This window comes from Mustela lutreola, chromosome 12 (genome assembly GCF_030435805.1).
Source record: "Mustela lutreola isolate mMusLut2 chromosome 12, mMusLut2.pri, whole genome shotgun sequence".
Lineage (NCBI taxonomy): Eukaryota > Metazoa > Chordata > Mammalia > Carnivora > Mustelidae > Mustela > Mustela lutreola.
The window spans coordinates 38473738-38499089 of record NC_081301.1 but is presented as its reverse complement, the minus strand read 5'-3'; the positions used below and the strand labels follow the sequence as shown (position 1 = coordinate 38499089).

Sequence of the window (25352 nt, the reverse complement as noted above, 5' to 3'; positions counted from 1 at the left end):
TAAGATCCACTCTCTTAGCAAATTCAACTGTAGGACACTGATGAAAGAAACTGAAAAAGATACAAACAAATGGATTTATGGATTGGAAGAATGAATATTATGAAAAAGTCCATACTACTGAAAATAATCTACAGATTCAATGCAATCCCTACCAAAAATCCAATAGCATTTTTCACAGAAATAGAAAAGCCAGCCTAAAATTCATATGGAACCACAAAAAAACTCCAAATAGCCAAAGCGATCTTGAAAAAGAACCACAAAGTTGGAGGTATTAAACTTCCTCATTTCAAGCTACATTACAGGGGTACCTGGGTGGCTCAGTGGGTTAAAGCCTCTGCCTTTGGCTCAGGTCATGATCCCAGGGCTCTCAGCTCAGCAGGGAGCCTGCTTCCCCCTCTCTCTCTCTGCCTGCCTCTCTGCCTACTCGTGATGTCTGTCAAATAAACAAACAAGTAAATCTTAAAAAAAAAAAAAAAAAAAACCTACATTACAAATCTAGAGAAAACAAAACAGTATAATACTGGCTAATATTTACACTTTAAAAATGTCAAATTTTCTGCTGCCCTCATCTCCTTAACAGCATATAATAACTATGTCAGTGCTTTTTACTTTCAGATCATCCATGTCAACCAATTTTTTTTTCTCAAGATCCCTATTATTGAAATGTGTGCTCTCTGGTTTCAACTATAATTCTGATGAAGGCTAAACCAGGATCTTGGTCTTCTAACCATACTTACAAATTAATATTCAATAAATATAAGTTTTTAATGAGTATCAATTTCTCCCACTAAATTAATTTTAAAAGTGTTGATAATATCCAGCATATGAAGCATCCTGAAAGATGGCTATTCTGTCTCATCCAGTGAAAATTTGAATATAAGTTTCCTAAATTACAATTTGGAAAGATATTTTGAAAAGTTTCTAAAGTGTGCAAACCATCTGACCTAGCCATTCTTCTTGCAGGAATTTGTGCTAAGGAAATCATTAGATATTTAGCCAAAATTTTATGCATAGAAATGTTCATCTGTTTACAATGGAAAAGTGAGAAAATTTTAATTTTAAGTAGCTAAAAATGGGAGATGGTCAAGGGTTAAATAAAATACAATCTATTTGTGTAATATAATATTATGCAACAATACAAAAATCATGTTTTCAATTAACTTGCAATGGCCTGAGAAAAAAGTTTCTAATGCTATGTTTGAGGAAAAAAAATGCAACATATATATAGCTAAATACTATGAGCTTGCCACTTACTGAGATAAGACAGACATTGATAAAAGTAAACATAATTAATAGTGATAAGTCATCCATGGGGAATAGGATTATGGGCAGTTTTTAATGGAGTGGGTATGGGTGTGGGGGGGTGTGTATGTGGTGTGTGCGGGTGTGTGTATGTGTGTATACGCACATACCTTGGCATATTTTCCAAGTGTTTTGCAGTGAACATGCTTTACTTTTATAATGAGAATGAAAGTGATGTACAGAAGTGTTCTTAATTTCACCTCTGTTTAAAAACCACTTTTTTCTTTTACTGCACAGAGATAAATGTCTCCTTCAGGGATACCTCATTTTGCTTTCTCCAAAAGTTGCAAAAACAACTTAGATAATGAGCAGTTTATTTGCAGTAAGAACGTATTGGCACTTCTTAGAGAACTAGCTCCCGGAACTTTTCCCCATGGCAATACAAAAATGTCATACACAGAGGCATTACAGTGTTTATGCTAACTCTGGCATTTTACATGCTTGAGCTCATTATTATTCTCATTAATTTTGTGATTGTTAATAGCACTGCTATTTATATGATGACTTAACCTTTACAAATTTATATCAAAGATTTTAAAACTCAATGGAGAATGTGTCTAGAATGTAAGAGGATGTATCTCTGAGTGATTTCTCCAGTGGGGAGCATATTTCGATCCTTAAGATCTTTAAATAATTGGGATGACTAGCTGGAGAAAAGTTGAGAAACAGTATTTTATCAGTAAAGGTATAAAAAAATTATAAATGACTCATTGGCTTTCATAAAAATATGTATGCATGTCAAAATACATATGAAATGAAAACAAACAAATGAAAACTAAGGGGGTATTTTCTAGCTGTTCCCTTTTATGAAGGTAATTTTCAAAGAAGCAAGGAAAAGGAACCTTTTAACAAAAAGCCTTATTTTATAACAAAAGCTCTCTTCAGCTTAAGTCTGAGCGAGGTAAACTGCAAAATTCAAAAGGATAAAAATATAGAAAAGTCTCTCTATTTTAATTGTCAGGAATGCAGCAAGGACTCCACTGTTCACTTTTGCCAACAGATGGTTGAGGCTGGCTGGCATGGTCAGGCACAGTCATTTTATCCCTGGTCATAGAGTTATTCTGTGTCAACTGTGTTTCTGTAGAGTTGTGAAGTGTTTACAAGCAGTGTTAAAGCCATCATACATGATAAGCATAAAAGCAGTAGGAACCGTTATACCTTCCACCTTTCTCGATGCTTTAGAAGAGTTTATAAAGCATGATCATCTGTTGTTGAGAAGAAGAATCTGATGGCAAAAATCTACACATCGGGCAAAATACTGCATCTGGTTGCTGGGAGAGATGCGTAACGGCGCTTCCACACCTATGGCAGGTGGCCCTGTGGAGACCATAACCTGGCTCCAAATTCATCCTGTCTTACTTCCTGCTCTTTGATGCTGGGTCCAGGAGTCTCAAGCCACCTTCCTGCTCTGTCAGTCGGCTCTAAGGTCAGGATGTTATCAGTGGGGCACCATAGTGGAGTCTGAGCAGCTTAGGGAGGAGGTTTGGGGGAGGGTGGGACAGGCTGCCACATGTCTGGTCCTGTCTGCCTGCACTTGCCAAGGTGCTTTTCACCCAGACAGCAGCAGTACTTTCCCCACAACAGCAGCCAAATTCAGTTCTGTTTTCCCCATACATGTAAATTCCCATCTCCCATAGAAACAGGATATATATCAGCTGGCCACCCGCTTCAAGATCTGGGCCCCAGGCTCACAGAGCTCCCCATTTCAAACTCAGAACCACAGCACCAGCCAGCACCATTTCCATCTCCACAGCGGTATGAGTGGCCGTTCCATGGCATCCCTCCTCCTAGTCCTCTCAGCTGAGGGCTGGTACAGGCTTCCTACTCTTGCTGCCTTTTTGATTCCCTGAAGTTCTCTTTTTACCTTTTCAGCTATTTAATTAATGCTGTACCTAGTGAGCAATTCTCTACATTAAATTCCATTGGTTTAAATAGCTGGCATGGTTTGTTTCCAAATATAACCCTGTGGTAGTCAGTTTGAGCTCTACAACGAGTTACCATAGGCTAAGTCGCTTAAACAACCAACATTTATTCCCCCAAAGCTCTGGAGCCTGGAAGTCCGAGTTGAAGTCAGTTGGGTTCTGGAGAGGACCCTCTTCTCCGCGGCAGACTGCGGTCACCACTTGTAGACTGCTGTCACAGCAGCCTCATGTGGCAGAGAGCTCAAGATAACTCTCCAGCTCCAACCTCAAATGCCATCACATTCGGGGGAATGGCAGGGGGTCACCAAGATTTTCAACATATGAATTTGGGAGAACACATTAAGTCCACTGCACACCCTAACTAATACAGAATAGAATCTGACAATATCTAGCAAAATGACATGGACTTACCCTTTGACCCATGAATACCTCTTTTAGTACTCCATACAAAAAGATACATGGTCTAGGATTTTCTTCCAAGTGCTATCAGTAACAGCAAAGACTGGAAACAAAATGTAAACAAAAATGTCTACCAATCGTACATGCACATAACAGAGTATTAGATAATCATAAAAAGAAACGGCTCTATACACTGCTACAGAGTGATCTCCATGATAAGTGGTTAGGTTAAAAAAAATGGGGGAGAAAAGATGCATTACACATCCCTGTTTGTCTACAAAAGAAAAACTTAAAAGCATACTCACATATTTCCTTTTGTTAAATTAAACTGATGGATAAACAAAAAAATACAGAGTGCCTGTGTGGCTGTTAAGCATCTGCCTTCAGTTCAGGTCATGATCCTAGGGTCCAGGTATCTAGTCCCACATCAGGCTCCTTGCTTAGTGGGGAGTCTGCTCCTCCTTCTCCCCCTGCCCCTCCCCCTAGCTTGTGCTCTCTCTTGCTCACTCTCTCAAATAAACAAATAAAATCTTTGAAAAATAATACATAAGAGGTAGGAAAAAACAGGATGAAGATTGGGACAGAAGCTAGACATCTCTGAATATACTTTGTTTTACAGATTTGACGTTGAAAGTTTCTGGTAACAATTCCAACATGGGGTGGTGTGTGTGGTTGTTGGGGAGGGAGGTTCCCACACCAGCAATTTTCAGACATCAGCTGGGTATCCCACAATTTAACTCAATTCTGACACTAACTACCTGGAGATAACATCAAACCTCACAAGTTAAGGGCTGAGTCCAACAAGACTGCCCTTCACCCCCATTTCAGATGCCGGTCACAAGTCCAGGTTGTCACCTGTGCTTCTGACTGGCTAGCTATATAGACTGGAGGTTCTAACAACCCCCTTCTTGGGTTCAATTAATTTGCTAGAGCACATAAAATTTAAAGAAAAATTTGACTTGCTAGATCACTGGTTAATTATAAAAGGATATTAATGATATCCTCAGGAAGAGCCAGATGGAATAAAACATAGAACAAGTTACGTGGAAAGGCTACAGAGCTTCCATGTCCTTTCCAGACATATCACTCTTCCCAAATCTCTACACTTCACCAACTCTGAAGCTCTCCGAACCCTGTCCTTTGGGGTTTTATAGAGGCTACATTATACCGGCATGATTCAATCACTGGTGGAAATTGATCCAACCTTCAGTCCCTCTCCTGTTCCCAGGCCTGCAAGTTCCAACCTTAATCACAAGGTTGGCTCCTCTGGCAACCATCCCCCATCCTTAGCTGCTTTCCAAAAGCTGCCTCATTAACATAACAAAAGATGCCTTTATTGCTCTTATCATCCCATAAATTCCAAGGGTATTAGGAGCTCTGTGCCAAAAACTGGACAAAGACCAAATACATATTCCTCATCTCAAAAAACAATATCACAACTTTGAAACTAAAAATAATTTACATAATTATAAATCATATTCACAAATAAAATTAGAAATTTCTAAACAATATATTTTATAAACAAAAACTCCATTCACTGAAAAGACATTGTTTCTACTAAGACCAACTCCACAGCCATGAGCATCCCTAAGGGTAGATTATGTCTCTAAATACCATTTCATAATAACAGGAACCAGGTTCTAGGTCTGGGAGAGAAAATATACAAAGTGAATGAGGAATCTCTTACTATAACAGATTATATATTCTGGTGTATGCTTATACCAGAAAGCAAGGAAGCTATCAAAGACAGCTAGGTTATGTCAAAAAAGGCTCAAGAGCCAACTTGAAAATACTCTATTAGAACATCTTCATTTCCATCTCCTAATGATTAGTGAGTCTAGGAAATAATCATCAATGCCTGCTAACATCAAAAAAAAAAAAAAAGAAAAGAGAGAAACAGATGTTATGTACCTTCTAATAAGAGTATACAACATCATCTATGAAGCATTCTTATGCAAAACACACAAGCATCACCTAATCAAGCTTCAAGATACATGTACCTATTTGCAAAGGACAGAAGAACATATTAAATGACACCATGGAGATGCAATTAGCAAAATCCAGGCTGTAGAACACTACAGGACAATTATTTCCTCAAAAAATCAAACACAAGAAAAAAAGAGAATGTGTGTATTTGTAAATTCATAGAGAACGAGTAGCAAGTCCAGTTTAAACAAATAAACCATTTAAAAATTTTATGAGACATGGCGCCTGAGTGGCTCAGTGGGTTAAGCCTCTGCCTTCAGCTCAGGTCCTGATCCCAGGGTCCTGGGATCCAGCCCCACATCCGGCTGTCTGCTCAGCGGGGAGCCGCTTCCCCACCCCACCCCCCTGCCTGTTTTTCTGCCTACCTGTGATCTCTCTCTGTCAAATAAATAAATAAATAAAATCTTTTTTAAAAAAATTTTTATGAAACAATTAGGGAAATTTTAATATAGGCAGCATATTTATGATATTTTGGGAGTAGTGTATTGTTAACCTTATTAACATAATAGTGATATTGTGATTACATTTTTAAAACAAAATATATGACATATGAAATTGTATAAAGTCAGGTATTTGCTTCCAAATTATCAACTGTGGGAAGAATTAGGTGAGGATATAGTAAAAACAATATTGCCCAAGACTTTATAATTGAGAGTCTGGGTCATAGGTACATGGGGTTCATTATATAATTCTTTTTACTTTTTCATATGATCATATTTCCATAATAAAAAGTCCATTTAAATTCAAAATCAGGGGTGCTGGGGTGGCTCCCTCAGTTAAATGTCTACCTTCAAGTCAAGTCATTATCAGACCCAAGCCAGTCTCCCTGCTTGGGGGGGGGGGGGGTATTAAGCCTGAGCTAACATTTTTGGATCTAATTCTTCGATAAGTTTTCCTATTACTTGCATGATTATTGCACTAGCTTAGTTTTCCATTTTTTCTAGAGTCCATTTTTGGTAATTTATATGTGATGTGAACAAAAAAATTTACTCATTAGAATATTTCTTAGAGAATAAAATAAGTAAGACTACTCTGAAGAGTGTAAGACTACAGGCAAACCTGACCTTGAGAAGTACAGTCATGCCTGATAGAAAAGAAAAGACAGGAAAGGAAAGGAGAAGAAAAGAAAAAATGAAGAAGAAGAAGAAGAAGAAGAAGAAGAAGAAGAAGAAGAAGAAGAAGAAGAAGAAGAAGAAGAAGAAGAAGAAGAAGAAGAAGAAGAAGAAGAAGAAGAAGAAGAAGAAGAAGAAGAAGAAGAAGAAGAAGAAGAAGAAGAAGAAGAAGAAGAAGAAGAAGAAGAAGAAGAAGAAGAAGAAGAAGAAGAAGAAAGGAAGGGAAAAAGAAAAGGTGAGGAATTTCTTGGTTACATCTGAATGAACATGAGGAGAAGAGAGAAAAAACAGAGTAGGGGTAAAAAGGAGAAAGCAGATGGCTAGGCAATATGTGACTGAATCCAATGAACAGAAATAGTCTATATGAAATTAAACGCTTAATAATAACAACCAACAACCAGTGAGTGTGCACAATGTGCCACATTTCTAAGCACAGTACACATATTAGCTCATTCCATTTTCATCACAACTCTGAAGACTGTAACTCAGTTATTACCACTGTTTTCAAAATGAGGAAAATGAGGCACGGAGAGATTCAATACTTTTCCCAGGTTGACACAACCAGGAAAAGGTGGAGTCGGGATTAAACCCAGAAGCGAAGGCGAAATGGCTACCCGGCCTGCATTATACTTCAGGGCAGGGTTGACAAAACTACCACCTGCGGCCAAACACAACTAGTAGCCAGATTTTGTACCTCTTCCCCTGCCCCGACCGGGGGTAGGGGTCGGCCGCAGGGATGCAGAGTGCCCACCGCGCCCGCCCTCCGTGCCCGGCTGGCTGGTAAGCCAGGGTGGCGGGGTTCACCCGGGGAGCTGTTGGGAGGCGCCAGGGCTCACCTGCGACAGGAGGGCCATCCTCCACAGCCATTGGTGGCCGTCCAAGCAATGGGCCGCTGTCAGGCACCCCTACGCAGGGAAAAGGCGATGCTTCCCTGCTCAGGAGGAACGGGAGGAGGAAGCCGGGGCTTTAAGCCCCGCCCCGTGCTGTCTGCAGCCCCGCCCACCGCACCCTTGCCCTAGGAGCCCCGGTAATAACTCCAAGGTCTGGATACACTGGGTACACTGGGTACAGGTGACCCGACCATCCAGCCTCTCGTCTCTCCGCCAGGGAAGCCATAATAAGTGCAGCTCCCCCCACCCCCCCATACACCTTGAGAGCTAAGAAAAGTTATGCAGTTTTTTCAAAGGTTGTAAACTAAGAAGAGGAAGAAGGACAAGGAGAAGTAATGTATGCGCCAACGAAGACTGAAATACTTGCTGTCTAGCCTGTTACAGAAAAACTGACCAACCCTTTCTGTGATCTGAATGGTTTCCATGTGGAAAATTGAAAGGGCAGATTGACTCATGTTAGATGGATGCAGGAGTATAGATGTTCAGCAAACTACAGAGCAGTAGTAGCCAAACCCCAAAGTATGAGCAGGTTTTTGGACTATTTGAACTAAAGTCAAATATATCTCTGAGGGGTTGAAGCTCCAACTGTTACAGATTTTATATATTTGGTCAGAAATTTTCTTTATGAGTTTCAAAATTATTGGCATAGAATATCTTACAGTATTATATTATTTTAATATTGTATTTGTAGTTATGTATCTCAATCAATATTTGCATATTTTATCTCATTTTTTTAATTTGTCAGAGATTTGTATTTTTATTTTTTCAAAGATACAGTTCTCCCAAGTATTCAGTTCTAAATATTATAAAACTCATTAATATTTTGTTACTCACTTATATTTTCTTTATTTTCTTTTTCTAACTTCATTAATTTCTTTCGTCGTTGTTGTTGTTTTAAATGATTTTATTTGTTTATTTTTCAGGGAAAGAGTGCACAAGCAGGGGGAGTAACAGGCATAGGCAGAAGCAGACTCCCCACTGACAAGGAGCCAGAGGTAGGTAGGACTCCATCAGGACTCTGGGATCATGATCTGAGCTGAAGGCAGACACTTAATCGACTGAGCCACCCAGGCATCCCCCCTTTTTATTGTTTTAATAACAACAGACCTTAAGGTTGTATATTTGGTACTCTGTATAGCTTTTGTTACATCCAAAGTATTTCAGGGTCGGGGAGAGAGAGAGTTGTGATGCCTTTTAAAAAATTATTATTGGGTTAGGGATAGGGTGGCTGGGTGATGGACATTGGGGAGGGTATGTGCTATGGTGAGTGCTGTGAATTGTGTAAGACTGATGATTCACAGACCCATACCCCTGAAGCAAAGAATACATTATATGTTAGTAAAAAATAAAGATAAAAATAAATAAATAAATAAATAAATAAATAATCATTATTAATGGAACAATATACTCTCCATTCACAAAATAGTTCTTTATAAATAAAACAAATGTGCTATAAAACAAAGCAAATTCCAATGATTTTAAATCGGAATATATTACAAAAGGAATCATATAACTTTATAAATGTGCTACAAAGTCATTGGGAATGGGAGGCAGATATAGAAGTAACAAGGTCAGCCATGAGTTGATAATTGTTGAAGCTAAGTGATGTCTATGTGGGAGCTCTTTCCACTAGCCTCATTAATTTTGTAACTGGATGACATTATTCATAATTTTAAACTTTTAAATAAATCTTAAAAAGTGACTAAATGAAAATGTCCCAAATTTCTAGCTTGGCACAATCTGGGGCAGATTGTCTTGTCTTGTCACAAGACAAGTCTACCAAACTGATTTTTTTTTTCTCTCTCAATATGAAAACAAAATTATACAACTGAATTTGTGCCTGGTGATGTCAACCAGACATCATAGCATCCCCCACTCCCTACAAAACCATATAGATCCTGACAGGGTCTGGGGATTTATTTTACTTTCAAGCTCATAAGATCCTGTTACTATTTTATAAATACTGGAGGACGACACAAAACTCCTAAGTCCCAGAAAAGGACTTATTATTACTTATTATATATATATATAATATTATATACTTATATATATATTATATACTTATTATTACTCGTGGCATGAGCGTTGCCCCAAATCCCATGGGGGTAAGCGGAGTACCCAGAGGACATACTACATACAATGGGTTTGGATTGTTGGTGAGGAACACAGCTTGGGAATCCACTGTTTTTTGTTTTTTTAAGATTTTGTTTATTTATTTGAGAGAGAGAAAGAGAGGGGGAGAATGAGGGGGAGAGGTCAGTGGGAGAAGCAGACTCCCTGCTGAGCGATCATGACCTAAGTCAAAGGCAGTTGCTTAATCAACTGAGCCACCCAGGCGCCCAGGAATCTACTATTTTTAAAGTAAGTAGTAAGAAAGCCTGCACTCTGAACCCACATGGACCTGTGACCCAGATTCAACAATTATAATCTTTTAGATCATACGGTTCATTTATATTCTCACTCAATTCCTCCCCCAACCCAATAAGTTTGAAGTGATAATCTGACCTACATGTAATTTCAACTCGCAAAGCTGTTAACTATAAACACAACCCTGGGAAATGGCATTAGGAAACAACAGTCAGGAAGGAACTTAACATTCTTGGCATACCCAACAAACAGGTGCATGTTCAGGGTTTGTAGAAGATTGTTTTCCCCATCAATCCACTTTTGTCCCTACCTGTCCTGGCTTCTGGCAAACTGTTACCAAAGTATTTCACTCTGTTGGCCACTCTAATTAATTTAACCAGCAGAAGCTAGAACTAAATCTGTGTGATTGGTCTCCCACAGCACCTAATTAAGGCTACTATCATCAGGACTCCAAACAATGAGATGAAGTTAACCTTCAGTACTGACCTCAAATAGGTCTTCCGGGGTCCTGGACCAGGCAACTGTCCCAGGGGAGACCAGAGTACTTAATTTCAGATAGTTGGGTTATAGTCTAGCCTAAGGCCCATTCATTATCCATTTCACTAACCTGCTCATCTTTGGTGTCATCACCAGTAATTATAGGAGGCAATAGAGGGGCTAAAAACCCACCTCTTTCCCTAACAAAAGAGGTATTTCATGGCCCGTTTCCCGCCATTGACAACCATATAACCCAAACAGGCACATGTAATTACTATCAGGATTTGTCGTTAAACTTGATTTGGATCAGCCTCAGATTGGTTTGATTAGGTCACATGGGCAGTGTCCCAGAATGGTTCTAACTTCCTTTCCTATCTGCGGCATATCCCTCTCAAACGTCAGAGAGGCATGTGAATCTGTAACCTTGTAACCAAATGGGGTGAGATGGTGCCAGTCCCTGGGTTTGTGCCTGTTTAAAGGGGCTCCGGGTTGAGAGCGGCTACTGATTGTGGCTCAGGCACCACCGTATAATTTACCATCAGCCACGCTCACGGATTGTCTGCTGCCTTTGCTGTTTGCCTTGTGACGGTGTTAGATCCAGACGACAAAGAGAATATTTATTGCCTCCACCCTTGTACATCTAGAGTCTAAGGTGTTCCTACCATAGCTGCCAGGGCTGTTTAATCCCGAGGTCTATGGTCTTCCAAGGGGTGGACCAGATAACGGACCAGAGAGCTAAGTCACTGGTACTATCCCAAGAGTCATAATCAACATAGGTAATGTTGGTCAGAGTTGTGAACATGGCCTTGAATTCTGTGCACTGAGTGACAAGGCCAATTTTTAGTACGGCATATATGGAGGAATTGTTGAACAGCCACAAGCCCCCAGGGGACACTAACAGGTTTGCACTTAGCCAAACCCATCCCGTGAACCAGGCCCCAATGTTAAGGGGAGCCTGGGTGAAGAGAGGGCCCCATCACACCAGTGGCTTTACTTCAGGGGTTATAGTGTGAATCTAGTGTCCCAACAGCAACAGCTGCCTCTTTTCCATATCAACGGAGATGCTGCTGGAGCCAGGCTACTAGGTCCTTGAAGATCTAATTTCCAAGTGTGGGGAAAAAATTTCCAGTTTGACAAGTGAGGTTATATCGGGGCTTTTCCTTATTCGTTGTCAAGCCCTATCTAACTCAAGCCCAAATGGGGACATTTTGCAAAGTCACACGTCTTTATGGGTCAGGCTTTCCTGAAACAGGTCAGTAGCCATACACCCTCCCCAACCTCCAACCTCCCACCTCCCCTCCCGCAAGCCCAGTTTTTATAAACGAGCACTTGGAGCCTTGAACAGCAGGTGGCGATGTTGTACTAGGGAATTGGCTCTTTGACTTTTGAAATCGTTAACTAAAGCCGTGATTTCCATTTCTTCTCAGATTTTATATTCTTTTTTGCTAGACCACCACTAAGAGGACAGAGATTCCCTCTCTATATGCCACCATCCTTGAATGAAAGAATCCTTTCTGGACTTCACACAAGTATTCACATAAAACAAGCACCTAGAATGTAAATATCAATTATACACTTGGCAGTAACAGACAGTAGTACATTGAATCAGTCCAAAAAGCCCTCCCTACCAGATCACTTGAATTTTCCTACTTCACAGAAAATGTTACCCAAACCCCATCAGTTGATTTTTGGATGCCCCCCCCCACGCCCTCCCCAGCAAGGATCCCATCCTTGGCATTCCTAACATTTGGGGCTTGATAATTATTTGTTTGGGGAGCTCTCCGTGCACTCTAAGATGTTTAGCAGCATGTCCTTGCTTCTACCCACTACATGCCAGTAGAACATACCCTTCCTCCTCCAATTGTGACAACCCAAGGTATCTCTAGACATTGTCAAACGCCACAGAGTTGGAAGTGAGGACTAAATCACTGGTTGAGAACCACCAGCCCATGGAACATGGACCAATGGACCAATGAGTCTAATAGGCATATAAAGGGTTACAGCTGTTGGAAGTCTAGAAGGTGGGAGGACCGAGGAGGAGGAAGGTAAGCTTTGGAGGATGGCTTTTTTCTTTTTCTTTTTTTTTTTTTTTTTTTTTAATCCTTTGTCTCTTTAAGCCAGGCTCCACCATATTCTTGCACATATTCTTGCAGCTTTCTCCTGAGTCCTGGGTGCCTGCAACTACCCTGGCACCTAGCACCCCAACCCCCTCCACTAACGGGGGAGGATTCCAGCCTGGGCACTTGTATACAACAAAACTAAAAATATTTAAGTTTCTCGGTCCTTGAAGTTCCTCAAGCACACTTAGCTTTCTCCTTAAAGCAGCTAAAGTTGGGGGTGTGGGGGAAGGGAGGAATCAGGAAGTGCAAGGAACAGAGCAATCCCTCGCCAGTAAGCAAGGCTTCTTACCAACCTCCAGGTTCAAGCGGCTGCCAGCAGCCTGGGCTCATCCAAACCAACGCCCGTTTCAGATCCACTTAAGTTTCCATCCCCATACTGCCGACATCATTTATCTAAACTTTGGGGATCCCCTGACTCAGCAGCTACAGCCACTTTTGACTGCCCCACTGTCATATAACATTCCTTTCTCTTCCTACTCTTGAGGAGAGAGAGCACAATTAAAACATCATTTGGGTAAATTGGGTGTTTGGTTTTTTTTTTTTTCAAGATTTTTATTTATTCATTTGACAGACAGAGATCACAAGTAGGCAGAGAGGCTGGCAGGGGGCTTGGGAAGCAGGCTCCCTGCTGAGCAGGCAGCCTGATGCAGGGCTGGATCCCAGGACTCTGGGATCATGATCTGAGCCAAAGGCAGAGGCTTTAACCCACTGAGCCACCCAGGTGCCGCTGGGTAAGTTCTTTCAATCCTGCTTTTTATCACTTATCCTCTAGATGTACATTAACAGGGTCAGACTTTGCACCTTGTTCATGATTTGAGTAAAACCATTTGCTCCTAGATCCTGGAAAATCTTCTCTTGCCCACTAACACAGCCCATAGGGTCTTCCAGAAAGGCATATCTCTGCCAGTATCCTATCCTGTCACCGAAACTGTCCGAAACTAAGATTTTCCCCTATACATGCTAATAATTTAGCCTGTTACTGTTTTCGTGGATGTTGGCAGAAGACACAAGATTCTTGGGCCAGAGATAAAGTACTTTATTACTCACACACAGCAAGTAGCATGAAAATAATGTCACATCAGTTGCCTGTGGGGACAAGGTATAGAGGGCCCAGGTGTTGCTATGCATACAGGGAGTCTGCCTTGTAGCTTAGGAAAAGTGAGTTTGGGGAATCCAGTGCTTTTAGAGTAACTGCAAGACAGACAGAAAGAAATACCCAGAATGAAGGACAAAGAGAATGAGGAGAACATAGGAGCATAGAGGCTGTAGTAAGATTTTTGAAAATATACGAAAACAGTTTCCTCATAAACTGGAAATGAAATGAGTCCAATTAGTGACAAATTTGCTATTTTTCTAACTCTCATTTGTCAAAGTTAGCAAATCATTTTCTTGGAAAAAAAATGAAATAAGTCAGTAGCAGCTGTCTCAGAATAATGATGTTACTAGTCCTGACTTCCAACATCTCCATTCCCCAGGATGAGGAGCATTTTTACCTGTGTGCACCTAAGTTATAGGGCTGTATCAGGGATCTTTGGACTATAATCAGGGAGAAGAAGTCCTGAAAATAAATGAATAAGGAATTCTGGATTAAATGGTGTTGGACCAAAGTTCCCTCCTAGAACACTCAAGTTCCTCTTCTTTTCTGCGAAGGATAATTTATAACCTCAGATCATCCAATGATTTCACTTAAATAAAATTATACTTCGTTGCATAGAGGTTAAAAGCACAGGCTCTGGAGTTAAATCAGCCTTTGTTCAACCCCAGCATCACAATTTGCCAGTTTGGGGACCAGAAGTAAGTTATAAAATCACTCTGAATCTGTTTCCTTATTGGTGAAATAATAACAATGTCACCAAGCCTCAAAGGGTTGTTGTGAAGATTCAGTGGGACATTTAATCACATTTGACTTTTATCAGTAGTTATGTTGAGGGGGGTGATGTTTAAAACAGATGACCAGTGGTTCCTAGTTCCTTGGGAAAGCAGCTTAAGGATTCAGGCACTGAGGCAATAAGAAAGGGAGCATGGGGTGCCTGGGTGGCTCAGTGGTTTAAGCCTCTACCTTCAGCTCAGGTCATGATCTCAGGGTCCTGGGATCGAGCCCCACATCGGGCTCTCTGCTCAGCAGGGAGCCTGCTTCCCCCTCTCTCTCTGCCTGCCTCTCTGCCTACTTGTGATCTCTCTCTGTCTATCAAATGGGTAAATAAAAATCTTAAAAAAAAAAAAAAAGGGAGCACAAAAACTAAGTATATGACAGTTGTGGAAGGGGGTGGCAGTTGGGTATTTGTGGGGGGCCAAGATAAGGCTAATCACTACCTTTCTTTACTATGAATAGAGCTTTTTTTTTTTTTTTTTTAAAGATTTTATTTACTTATTTAACAGAGAGAGAGACAGCAAGAGAGGGAACACAAGCAGGGGGAGTGGGAGAGGGAGAAGCAGGCTCCCTATAGAATAGGGAGCCTGGGGGCACCTGGGTGGCTCAATGGGTTAAAGCCTCTGCCTTCGGCTCAGGTCATGATCCCAGGGTCCTGGGATCGAGCTCCACATCGGGCTCTCTGCTCAGCAGGGAGCCTGCTTCCTCCTCTCTCTCTGCCTGCCTCTCCGCCTACTTGTGATCTCTGTCTGTCAAATAAATAAAATCTTTAAAAAAAAAAAAAAAAAAAAGAATAGGGAGCCTGATGCAAGGCTTGATGGACAGGGGGCTCAATCCCAGGCCTGAGCAGAAGGTAGATGCCCTGAGCCACCCAGGTGCCCCTGAATAGAGCATATTTTAAAGGAATGGAAAACATTTCATTTCAAACTTCCTCAAGTATGAGGAAGATATACATTTAGTGACGAACACAGGTATTCTAGAGTTCCCTCAAATAAGAATTTCAGGAAGAACCACCTTATACTTTATGCATTACCAAACAATGTTTCTGCTGTGTGCCATGCTAGAGAACATGGAACAAAGTGTAATAAAGGGGGCAGGAAGAAAGTGACATGGTCTCGCCCTCATGGGCATATATTTCAGACAGCTGCTCCCTGGTGCCAATCTGTGGACATGCTAAAGTAGAATCACCTGCAGGGTTTAGATTCCTCCGACACTGAGCACCGATCCCACCCCTGACCTGATGAATCAGCATTTTAGGTGGTGGGAGACACAGGAGGCGGTGTTCTTTTCTTTTGGGGGGTGGGGAGGGGCAGAAAGAGACATGAGAAAGAGAGAGAGAGAGACTCTTAAATAGGCTCCATGCCCAGGATAGAGTCTCACACGGGGCTTAATTTCACCACCCTGAGATCAATTTCATCAGCCTGAGCTGAAATCCAGGGTCAGAGGCTTAACCGGCTGAGCCACCCAGGTGTCGCAAGGAGGCACTATTCTTAATAAGTGCCCTCTCGTGATCCCAAGTAACAGTCTGGGAACCACCACTGGTGTTTCTCAAAAGATGGTCAGACTCTCAAACTCAATCTGCAAGAGAGTGGCATGTGAATATATGTTTTCAATGCACCAGGAGATATGAGAGATGTGCTCTCAGACTGCCTTTCTTTTTTTTTTTTTTTTAAAGATTTTATTTATTTATTTGACAGAGAGAGATCACAAGTAGGCAGAGAGGCAGGCAGAGAGAGAGAGAGGAGGAAGCAGGCTCCCTGCTGAGCAGAGAGCCCGATGCGGGACTCGATCCCAGGACCCTGAGATCATGACCTGAGCCGAAGGCAGCGGCTTAACCCACTGAGCCACCCAGGCGCCCCTCAGACTGCCTTTCTCTGACACCATTTCCTTTTTATTAAATGATATGTGTCAAAGTGCATTATAAATTCAAAAGTGTGATACTAAGTTAGTTGGGTACAGTTTTTAGGACCTTTCTATAAACTGAGGAAGACCAGTTTACACAAGTAACTGAAGTCAGTGTGGAGTACAACAGGGCACTTCTCAGAACCTAACAGGTCTCTGACCACATCTTCATGGTTCTTCTTATGGCAGCAGAAACTTCTGGCAGGTGAGACTGCTAGAACAGTGCAGTGGCCTCCACTGAAGTCCCTTCTGCACTAGCCCCTGGAGTCATCTTCGGTCCCTGAGCAGCTCCATACCTGGATGACCTCTTCACAGAAGGTCCATAAAGTCTATATACTCTAAGCCACTTGCAGTCTTTTGTGCCACAACAGAAATATTTATCAGGCAGACCCTGTATCAGTCTAGTAACATGGTTCTAAACCCCATCAATGCTTAGCTTTCTTAATGCACCATAAGATCCAATTTCAAGTGAGATTCAAAATGAGGAAGACACTAGATGGGAAGGAGAAGACAGACTGAGGGTTAGAGAAGACACTAAATTCCCATTTTAAATTTTTATTTATTTTTATTTTTTTATAAACATATAATATCTAAATTCCCACTTAGATGCGAAGAATGGCAGGTGCCTTTGGAATATCTGGGTGGTGCTACCCCACAAATAGCTGGAAATAAAGCATGTGGAGATCTGAAGCTGGGTAAGAACAGTGACAGAGATCTGACAGGCTTCCGCTAGACATTGCACTGAGTTTGCGTGGAGAGAAAATAAATTAAGAAAAACTCACCAGCATATGGAGTCACGGTAAAAGGAGAGGCGAAAAAGTGCCGTGAAGGAGCCTACAAAAGAGGGATCGAAGACAGATGCAGTGATCACCAGAGCCAAGGGCTCTGAAGCCAAAAGGAGGTTAAAATTTCAAGGAAAGACTAGTCATCAGTGTCAAATAACACGGAGCAGTCAGTGAGGACAAGAACAAAAGACAGGCCAAGTGGATTTGCAATCTGCATGTCACTGGTGACTTTTCTGAGAGCAATGGAGCCCCGTGATGTGGGTACTACAGGTTTCTCCCTCTCTCCTAAAGTGGAGCGTTCCTAGGAAACAGAAACGGCAGAAAGCAAAGAAGCAATCACCATTAACTTCTGTGGAAAATTTTTTGAGCATTCTGAGACTTAAAAAAATAACTTCTTTTAAGCTTTTCTGGTACCTTAGGACACATCTTGCTAAGGGATACACAAAATCAATCAAGATAAAGCACAGATGCTCACAGACACGGTCCAAAGTTATGGTGACTTGATGTTGAGTTGCTGACTGAGTGTAGTTCTGGGAGAAGGAGCTTGGCGGGGCCACTCCCCCCATATAACAGCTTGCTGCAAAACAAACATTGGGGGCACCTGAATGGTACAGTGGGTAAAGCCTCTGCCTTCGGCTGAGGTCATGATCCCAGGGTCCCGGAATCAAGCCCCACATCAGGCTCCCTGCTCAGTAGGGAGCCTGCTTCCCCTTCTCTCTGCCTGCCTCTCTGCCTACTTGTGATCTCTCTCTCTCTCTGTGTCAAATAAACAAGTAATTAATTAATTTTTAAAAAAACATTGAATGCTATTTTCACTTTTGTCTTTTTTGTAAAATTCTTTTCAGATTTCTTTCACTTAGTGAAAAAAGGTAGGAATATAGGTCTTTCATAAAATTGAAGTGGTGGAATACTGACTCTTAAAAAGTAAGAGATATCTGGATTTTCTTCATGGTTTGGGCCAGTGTTTTATGAATAAATTCCAATTTCCTTTAGGGTTTTGATTTTATCATTTTCTGTTAAGAATTATGTTATCATATTAGATGTCTGCTATCATTGAACATTATCACCCTAACTTCCAAGGGAACTCTATTATTATTTTTCAGAGTTTGTGGTGGAACTCTGGCATATGGTAGACACTCAGGAAAGTTTGTTCAATGAATGTTCATAAGAAGAACGGGTGAATGTGAATTTAGGAAGCATGTGGGAAGAAAGTCTTCTTCCATATTGGAAATACAGTAAATATCTCATCTTTCAAAGCTAAATATAACCCTTTATATTTAAAAATTAGATGCAGAGCACCTGGCTGGCTCATTGGTCCAGCGGTCTTCTTGGGATTGAGCCCCACATGGGGCTCCCTGCTCAGCAGGAAGCCTGCTTCTCCGTCTCCCACTCCCCCTGCTTGTGTTCCCTCTCTCTCTCTCTGTCAGATAAATGCATAAAATCCTTTAAAAAAAATTAGATGCAATTAGGGGATAACTGTAGCTTGGAAGACAGGCATGAAGACTGAATCCCAGCTATGGGGCATTCTCTATCTGCAAAATGGGGTAATACTCTTGACTTCACAGGACAGATGGAGGAGTTGAATTAAGTAGACACGTAAAGATCCAACCATAGGACTCTGCACAGAGGAGCAGAGTGGTAATTAACTGGTAGCAGTGTTAGTGTTAGTATTAGCTATTTGCTATTCGTCCTACAGGCTGTTTATTCAGATGCTCAAAACAGAAAAGTACAGTAATCTTCCATATAAGTTGGCAGGAAAACCTCGCCACTTTCGACCTAAAGGTCTAATCACTTCTTTGTACTTACATTTGCCGAAGAAGGCGGCAACCCCAACCAACCTATCGATTGATAAAAAGCGATCGTGGGACGAAGGCGCACTCAGTGTCAACTCTCAGCCATTTCTCTGATATCCGACCAGCGAACAGCCTGAGTTATAAAGTGTTGTCACACGTTTAAAAAATAATTTTTTTAACACTAGAAACTCTGCATTCATAACCATGGAAACGTTGAAGTCCTATGATGTTAGCGTGATTCTGACGCCCATCTGGTACGTTTTGCAAGGAATTCAGGAGGGAGTAGGCGTAGGGGGTGGACACGAGAAGGTGAAAGGGGGCGAGTCGGTGGGGAGAGGGGTAACGTGACTACAAGTACCATAGCAGCCAAAGAATAAAGTCTCCACCTTGACCGCCAAGTCGTTTTTATAAAAAAGCACAAAAAGAAAATGACTGCACTTCTTCCCCACCCCTTCGGCTCACCTCCTAGCGGGAACCGGACAGTCGCACCCTATACCTCAGGGTGAGCGAAAGCCACCCCCGTCCCAGTCTGCGGGCCCGCAGGGGTGGCCCTAGCCGAGCACGTGGCAGCCCGCTTCCTGCAGCCGAGCCCTTAGCCACTGCCCCTAGCCGCCGAGGGCGAGGTCGCCAGAGCCGGGAGGGGCGGGGCAGCCGGGACAGACTCCGCCCCGCCCCCCCGGCCGTGGCCCGGCTGCGCCCGAGCCCGGCGCCCCCCGCTCCGCCCCTGCTCCGCCCACCCGCCGGTGGCCCCGGGGGACACTGGGGGAGGGGCGCGGAGGCGGCGGCCCCTGGAACAGCGCAGCGCAGGGGAGCGCGCTCTGCACTTGGAGCCTGCCCGCCCGTCAGATCCCGGCTGTGCATTCAGCGGTGAGTACCGGCCCGGCCCGACGGATGTCCCGGGGCGGGAGCGCCCGCCGCCCTGTCCCCGGGGCAGTCGGCGCGAGCCTCTTCCGCGGCGCCCGAGGCTCCCTCCCCGAGAGGGACTGACGTGCGCAGAGCGGCCCGGGGCTGGAGAGAAGCCGGGAAGGCCCAGGGGAGAATCGGGGAGGGGACTAGCTCCGGGGAATCGACCTCTCCGCTCGTCTCCAGCCGGTGCCGCGCGGGCCACAGGATTCAGGGACTGGAAATGGCTTTCCTCGTCCCTCCTCGCCTTGACTGTGCAAGCCGCTGGAGAGTCCTCGGCGAGGTTGTGCGGGCCTCAGGGGGAGTCCTCACCCAGGCTCTGCAGGCCGGCCGAACTGGCGAATCCTAACCCGGAGGAGGGTGTGCGGGCCTCGCTGGGGTGTCCTAACCCCAGGAGGGTGTGCGGGCCTCACTAAGGAGTTCCCACCGCGCCCGGGCTTACGGAATAGGGAAATCCTCACTGAGCCGGCAGGTCGGGGAATCCACACCAAATGATAAGGGGCAAATGGGGTGAGGTGGAAGGGTTGGGCACAGAGCCTACCTTCATAGATTCAAGAGATCCCGGAAGGAGCATGGGCTGCCATTCTTAATTGAGCCAGACATCAGAATGGAACATCTTTCTTGCAACACACATAACCCTCCTCACAGGCTTGGGGGCGGGGAGACACAGCCTCTAGGACAGCGGTGCTTAAACTTTTGGGGCGCTCAAAAACCCCTTTACACTCATGAAAATTCCTGTACCAAAGAGCTATTGTTTATGTGGGCTGTGTGTTTTATATTGACCATATATATAAAACAAAATTTACCGTCCTTAATAATCCATTTTTTAAAATAGTGGACCTATTATAAATATCCGTATTTTCCAAAACAGAATGTTACTGAGAAGAGTGGCATTGTTTTATATTTTTACACATATCTTTGATGTCAGGTTTATTAGAAGGCACCTGGATTCTAATATCTGCTTCTTCATTCAGTCTTGCAATATCCCATCATGTTGCTTCTGGAAAACTCTGCTGTATACTCCTGAGCACATGATGGTGAAAAGGACAAATTGCATCTTGATGTTATAATGAAAGTGGTGATCTTTCAAATAATGTTCTTGTGGATACCAGCTCCACACTTTGAGAACCACTGGTGTAGGAAATGCTTTGGAGGCTTAAGTCATTTGTCCTCTCTCTTGCTTGGGTTGCTTGCTCTAAATGGAAACACGTACCACCCCATGCATGGACAATGTTAACCTCCAGAATGTGGGACCAAGCTTGATCTCACTTTGGAAGCTAAGTACTAGGTTCCCACATAAGACATGATGAGCCCCAATAGCCTCCTGAAAACTCAGCAAGGCTCACAGATGGCTTTGGTTGTTACTGTGCCCATAGAGTTGGCCTGTCTGTGTGCCCCAATTGCAGCAGTGATATGGCAGAAAGGACCTGTGGGTTCAGAGAAGTGGCCAGGGGGAGCCCATGCCAAGTGTGTAGGGGTTGGTGTGAAGTTACCAAGTAGTCAAAAAGTCATTTCCAAAAGAACATTTCCTTCCTTTTCTCCATGGTCAGTGCTGTTTGTACTTGTGTAGCCTAAGAGCTTATTGAAGTAGTATCAGGATTCCCCAATCTTGGTGCTCTTCCACTTTCCACTTTTAGAGGTGTACCACCTGGACCAGCCCTGCCTCAGCCCCTTCCAGAAAGCCGTGTCCGACGCCCTGGTGTGTGGTGGGTGGGATCCCTCACTGGTTTCTTTCCTCGGCTTCACACTCTGTGAAAACAAGTTGCAGATAGAAATTAACATACATGTGTACACCAAATGAAAATGATTCCCCGACTCTCCTCCCTTTTGCTTCGCCATCCACAGAGCCTCTCCTGCTCTGATGAAGCAGCTTGGATACTGAGAAATGTTGAGAAATGTTAAAGCTGATAGTTGAGAAATGTTAAAGCACATAAGTGGATTGCATCTGTTGTTGCCCTGGCCCCAGGTGGGAGAAGGGAATGGGATCCCTGTGCCCTGGCTGTGTTCTTGGAGTAAAACTCCACTTTGATGGTAGGGGTCTCTTATCCCTTCTGCACTTGTTTCGTGACTGCCTGCTTTATCAAGGGCCCAGTCCGGTACTGGACACTTCGGGGTAGTGAGCACAAACAGATGTAGTCCCGGTCTTTCTGGAGTTACGGTCTGGTAGCTTAGGTAACTGCTGGTTAATGGAGCCAGTCCACTGTTGAGTGTTTGCATGAAACCTGGTCCTGCGGGAAGAACACTGCTGCTACCAGTTGTGTGATCTGAAGCACATGCTGAAAAAGCCAGAGTCCCAAGCCATGATGATACCGATAAAACCAACACTTACTACCATATGCCTTTTTTTCTCTTTCTTCCTTTTACGGAGGAGGTGACTCCCTGGGGGGCAGCCAGACCCTATACTGGAAAATGAGCTCTAGTCGGTTCCAGTCACTGGGGCAGCCTTGGGCAGCCTTGAGAGCAAGACACTCTCTCTGGGCCTCAGTGTCTACATCTTTAAAGTGGGTGGTTGGACCACTGATAACCAAGGGGCCAGTGGTTTACATTGGCATTTGTGTGCATCTCTTCCCAGCTCCATGTTCAAGGGCATCACATTTTTTTAGCTTTAAGTTAGCCGTTATGGGAATATCCACACCATAAAAATCAGCAGATGGTGGAATCAGGGCTCCTGCACCACAGAGAGCAAGTGGTTAGAGGTTTCCTGGCGCACCAGTGCTGCCGTGACAGCCCGCGTACTTTTCATGTGTTTGTACAGTTGACCCTTGAACAACATAGCAGACAGGTCGGGGTACTGACTCCCTGCGCAGTAGAAGATCCAGGTATAACTTTTGATTCCCCAAAAACTTCACTACTAATAGCCTACTGCTGATTGGAAGCCTTACCAATGATACAAACAATTACAACACAGTTTGTATGTATGTGTATGATATGCTGATTCTTATAGTAAAGCTAGAGAAAATAAAATGTGAAGAAAATAATAAGGAAAATACATTTCCTTTACTGTACTTTGTGGATCATTGGGTCCATGTAGTTCAAATCCTTATTGTTCAAGGGTCACCTGTATTTTTAAAAAAAGAAACTCTTTAACGGTACCAGCGTGACCCAGTCAGTTAGGTGTCTGACTTTGGCTCAAGTCTTGGTCTCAAGGCCGGAGGATAGAGCCCTGTGTCAGCAGGGAGCCTGCTACTCCTTCTCCTGCCTCCCCTACCTTCTCGCTTGTGCTCTCTCTCTCTCCCTTAAATAAACAAGATCTTTAAAAATAATTATAATAATAAAATAAATTCTTTCGCCTGGACAAAGACACTGAATATGGGGTATGTGATTCAGTTCCTCCAGAACTGTTTATAGGGAACAGTCTGTTTTCTATCATATCCTAGAAGATGAATCAACAGACTTTTCTTTAGGCTTTGTGGACTCTACAGTCTCTTACTGTCCTTGCACCTTTTCAGCTCTGTTGTTGTTGTGTGAAAACAATCACAGACAATATGCAAATGAATAGGCACAGCTGGGTTTCAATAAAATTTTATTTATAAAAACAGGGGCTGGGCCATAGTTTGCAGACCCATCTTAGAATGTCAGAATGGGAGCCATGCTTTGAGGAGATGATTTCATGGAAAGGGACATTCTTTAGGACTTTATCCATGAATACAACAGATTTGGTGCTCGAGGACACACAGCTGGAAGAGCCAACTGCAAAGGATTTGGAGTGGATTGAAAAAGAATCCATAGTAGGTTGTTTAAATCAAGGCCAAGTATGTTCCCATTTTGAGGACACAGCCATGGTGTGTCCCATGTTTATTCCCAACTGCCTCTCTCTTAGGAGCCAGCTCCAACATTATGCTAGGACTAGTAGACCTGCAGTCTAAACCAGCATGTGGAATTTTGGGTGTTCTTAGGCAAAAATCAGTAGTGTCTCTAACAGGTATTCTGATTCCTGGGAGAGGGCCAAAAGTGTTAAAGACAGAAGGGAAAATCATCATTACATGTGTTTATATTATATACACTGTGGATTACATTGTGTGTTTGTATACACATCTCTACGTGCATATTTGTCTATATATGAACCTAAGATATGTGGCTGTGCGATTATTGTTCCATGCATTTAAAAGAGTCTTAGGAATGTTTAGAAGACAGGCATATCAAGCTGTTACCAGTAGCCAGTTCTGGGCAGTGAAATGGGGTAGAAGAAAGACGGGAACTCTTCACTTACTACTCTTTGTAATACAGTGTGTTTCCCTACCCTGCAACATTTAAGTATTGCTTTTATAACCTAAAAATAAAACAAAAAACTAAAATCCCAACAACCGATAATTTTTTAAAGAAAATAGGATTATTTCTATGGTAAGAATATTACCACCACCCCTTCTCCCCTAATAAAACAAATTATTTTAACTGTCACATCACAATTCTGAATTAGTATATATACCACTATATATATATATAAATATATATTATTACTATATATATTAATTCAAAATAATATTGGAAGAGAGGCCTCTCAAATCAAAACATGTTAGTAGTTGACTTAACCCCCTGTCCAAGATTACAAGTAACAGACGAGTGTTCTTTTATGGACTATTATACATCCCTTAGATTACTGTTGTAAAATGTTTTTTCATGAACCTGTCATGAAGTATAGTTTTTAGAATTCAAACCAGGTTACCCAAGAATAGTTTCCTGTGGTCCTGTTTTCATGAGGAGAGAAAGCACATGCATGTGTATGTGGGCTGCACACACATCCACAAAGGCAAATGATATGCCAAAGGCTCCGCGGTTTTCTCTTGCTGGTGGTGTGAAGTTGCTTTTTAAATTTTCTTCACTTTCCTAATCAGTATTTTCTAGCATGTATTAAACAAGTATTAAATTTAATAGAAGTAGTAAATTCAAACAGCTATTAAAAATGATAGGACCAAAAATAACCACCCAGTTACTTGTATCTTGGGGACAGCACAGTTGCCTTCATTTTCTCCTGAGTTGTCTCATAGCAGATGCCTGCCTACTCCCTTTCTCCAGTGGGAAATAGAGAAAAAGTATGGAGCAAGAGGCATGGGGAACCAAAAACGGGCCCACGGACAGACCTCAGTCAGGCTGTGCTTGTCCACTTCCCTGTGGAGTTGGCTCCAACCTCAGCCCCTCCCTCTTTGTCCAGGTGACCCAGAGGTTAGAAAGTGCATAGGATTAGTACCATTACCTGAGAAGCTATCAGCTGACCATCTTCCTAGAATAAATGGCCTTTGTTTCTTTTCTTTTTTCAAGTAGGCTGTATGCCCAATGTGGAGTCCAATATGGAAATTGAACTCGGGACCTTGAGATGAAGATATCAAAAGTCAGACATTTAACCAATTCAGCCACCCAAGCACCCCCTATTTAAGCTATTTTTATTTTTTTTTAAGGTTTTGTTTTGTTTTGTTTTTTATAAATGCTAGCTGCATTTTTTTTTTTAACAGATTGTATTTATTTATTTGACAGACAGAGATCACAAGTAGGCAGAGAAGCAGGCGGGGGGGCCGGGGAAGCAGTCTCC

General features: G+C 42.7%; 1 protein-coding gene and 1 long non-coding RNA gene across 4 annotated transcripts in view; one reads left to right on the top strand and one right to left on the bottom strand.

Moving 5' to 3' along the window:
- Positions 1-16637: 16637 nt before the first annotated feature.
- On the bottom strand, positions 16638-20441 carry LOC131812519 (uncharacterized). 2 transcript variants are annotated; one of them, XR_009346383.1, is made up of 4 exons: positions 20370-20441; positions 18939-19058; positions 17547-17709; positions 16638-17433 (listed from the first exon to the last, which is right to left on the bottom strand). It is a non-coding gene; the product is annotated as an uncharacterized LOC131812519 (long non-coding RNA). The 2 variants fall into 2 exon arrangements; XR_009346382.1 differs by lacking the exon at positions 20370-20441 and adding an exon at positions 19388-19568.
- Positions 19635-25352, top strand: part of ACO1 (aconitase 1) — a 56400-nt gene continuing 50682 nt past the window's right edge. The window contains exon 1 of one of the 2 annotated variants that reach the window (XM_059142177.1): positions 19635-19792. The gene's annotated coding sequence lies outside the window, so the exon portion shown is untranslated. The remainder of the gene's footprint in view (positions 19793-25352) is intronic. The other variant, XM_059142178.1, reaches the window with a different exon arrangement.